We start from the raw sequence: 3,339 nt of genomic DNA on the forward strand, positions 1-3,339 counted from the left end.
TTTGAAAAAGCTAGCCTTAGCTTTCCTAACTGACTGTGTACATTTCTTCCTAACTTCCCTGAAAAGTTGCATATCACGGAGGTGCTAATGCCTTACCACCTCACGTCATTTGCATACACTGTATATATAGACTATTTTTCTATTGTGTTATTGACTGTACGCTTCTTTATCCCATGTGTAACTCTGTGTTGTTGTTTGTGTCAAACTGCTTTGCTTTATCTTGGCCAGGTCACAGTTATAAATGAGAACTTGTTCTCAACTGGCCTACCTGGTTAAATAAAGCTGTTCTCAACTGGCCTACCTGGTTAAATAAAGCTGTTCTCAACTGGCCTACCTGGTTAAATAAAGCTGTTCTCAACTGGCCTACCTGGTTAAATAAAGCTGTTCTCAACTGGCCTACCTGGTTAAATAAAGGTGTTCTCAACTGGCCTACCTGGTTAAATAAAGGTGTTCTCAACTGGCCTACCTGGTTAAATAAAGGTGTTCTCAACTGGCCTACCTGGTTAAATAAAGCTGTTCTCAACTGGCCTACCTGGTTAAATAAAGCTGTTCTCAACTGGCCTACCTGGTTAAATAAAGCTGTTCTCAACTGGCCTACCTGGTTAAATAAAGGTGTTCTCAACTGGCCTACCTGGTTAAATAAAGCTGTTCTCAACTGGCCTACCTGGTTAAATAAAGCTGTTCTCAACTGGCCTACCTGGTTAAATAAAGGTGTTCTCAACTGGCCTACCTGGTTAAATAAAGCTGTTCTCAACTGGCCTACCTGGTTAAATAAAGCTGTTCTCAACTGGCCTACCTGGTTAAATAAAGGTGTTCTCAACTGGCCTACCTGGTTAAATAAAGGTGTTCTCAACTAGCCTACCTGGTTAAATAAAGGTGTTCTCAACTGGCCTACCTGGTTAAATAAAGGTGTTCTCAACTGGCCTACCTGGTTAAATAAAGGTGTTCTCAACTGGCCTACCTGGTTAAATAAAGTTTTCTCAACTGGCCTACCTGGTTAAATAAAGCTGTTCTCAACTGGCCTACCTGGTTAAATAAAGGTGTTCTCAACTGGCCTACCTGGTTAAATAAAGGTGTTCTCAACTGGCCTACCTGGTTAAATAAAGGTGTTCTCAACTGGCCTACCTGGTTAAATAAAGGTGTTCTCAACTGGCCTACCTGGTTAAATAAAGGTGTTCTCAACTGGCCTACCTGGTTAAATAAAGGTGTTCTCAACTGGCCTACCTGGTTAAATAAAGCTGTTCTCAACTGGCCTACCTGGTTAAATAAAGCTGTTCTCAACTGGCCTACCTGGTTAAATAAAGCTGTTCTCAACTGGCCTACCTGGTTAAATAAAGCTGTTCTCAACTGGCCTACCTGGTTAAATAAAGCTGTTCTCAACTGGCCTACCTGGTTAAATAAAGCTGTTCTCAACTGGCCTACCTGGTTAAATAAAGGTGTTCTCAACTGGCCTACCTGGTTAAATAAAGCTGTTCTCAACTGGCCTACCTGGTTAAATAAAGCTGTTCTCAACTGGCCTACCTGGTTAAATAAAGCTGTTCTCAACTGGCCTACCTGGTTAAATAAAGCTGTTCTCAACTGGCCTACCTGGTTAAATAAAGCTGTTCTCAACTGGCCTACCTGGTTAAATAAAGGTGTTCTCAACTAGCCTACCTGGTTAAATAAAGGTGTTCTCAACTGGCCTACCTGGTTAAATAAAGGTGTTCTCAACTGGCCTACCTGGTTAAATAAAGCTGTTCTCAACTGGCCTACCTGGTTAAATAAAGGTGTTCTCAACTTGCCTACCTGGTTAAATAAAGCTGTTCTCAACTGGCCTACCTGGTTAAATAAAGCTGTTCTCAACTGGCCTACCTGGTTAAATAAAGCTGTTCTCAACTGGCCTACCTGGTTAAATAAAGGTGTTCTCAACTTGCCTACCTGGTTAAATAAAGCTGTTCTCAACTGGCCTACCTGGTTAAATAAAGCTGTTCTCAACTGGCCTACCTGGTTAAATAAAGCTGTTCTCAACTGGCCTACCTGGTTAAATAAAGGTGTTCTCAACTTGCCTACCTGGTTAAATAAAGCTGTTCTCAACTGGCCTACCTGGTTAAATAAAGCTGTTCTCAACTGGCCTACCTGGTTAAATAAAGCTGTTCTCAACTGGCCTACCTGGTTAAATAAAGCTGTTCTCAACTGGCCTACCTGGTTAAATAAAGGTGTTCTCAACTGGCCTACCTGGTTAAATAAAGCTGTTCTCAACTGGCCTACCTGGTTAAATAAAGCTGTTCTCAACTGGCCTACCTGGTTAAATAAAGGTGTTCTCAACTGGCCTACCTGGTTAAATAAAGGTGTTCTCAACTGGCCTACCTGGTTAAATAAAGGTGTTCTCAACTGGCCTACCTGGTTAAATAAAGGTGTTCTCAACTGGCCTACCTGGTTAAATAAAGCTGTTCTCAACTAGCCTACCTGGTTAAATAAAGGTGTTCTCAACTGGCCTACCTGGTTAAATAAAGGTGTTCTCAACTAGCCTACCTGGTTAAATAAAGGTGTTCTCAACTGGCCTACCTGGTTAAATAAAGGTGTTCTCAACTGGCCTACCTGGTTAAATAAAGGTGTTCTCAACTGGCCTACCTGGTTAAATAAAGGTGTTCTCAACCTGGTTAAATAAAAAGGTGTTCCTCAACTGGCCTACCTGTTAAATAAAGGTGTTCTCAACTGGCCTACCTGGTTAAATAAAGGTGTTCTCAACTGGCCTACCTGGTTAAATAAAGCTGTTCTCAACTGGCCTACCTGGTTAAATAAAGGTGTTCTCAACTGGCCTACCTGGTTAAATAAAGGTGTTCTCAACTAGCCAACCTGGTTAAATAAAGCTGTTCTCAACTGGCCAACCTGGTTAAATAAAGGTGAAATAAATCAATAACAAGGTTGATGTTCTGATGACTGTTGCTTGATCTGAAAGACATACGACTTCAACAGGGTTGACTAGTAGTCACACTCAGAGCCTGTAGTTTATCAGACGTTCAGCTGGTTTCAGGAACTTTGTTCTAGACAGACGGACGGACGGACGGATAAACACACACTCAGAGCCTGTAGTTTATCAGACGTTCAGCTGGTTTCAGGAACTTTGTTCTAGACAGACGGACGGACGGACGGATAAACACACACTCAGAGCCTGTAGTTTATCAGACGTTCAGCTGGTTTCAGGAACTTTGTTCTAGACAGACGGACGGACGGACGGATAAACACACACTCAGAGCCTGTAGTTTATCAGACGTTCAGCTGGTTTCAGGAACTTTGTTCTAGACAGACGGACGGACGGACGGATAAACACACACACAGAGCGAGAGAACGAGAAAAGAG

This window comes from Oncorhynchus keta, chromosome 6 (genome assembly GCF_023373465.1).
Source record: "Oncorhynchus keta strain PuntledgeMale-10-30-2019 chromosome 6, Oket_V2, whole genome shotgun sequence".
Lineage (NCBI taxonomy): Eukaryota > Metazoa > Chordata > Actinopteri > Salmoniformes > Salmonidae > Oncorhynchus > Oncorhynchus keta.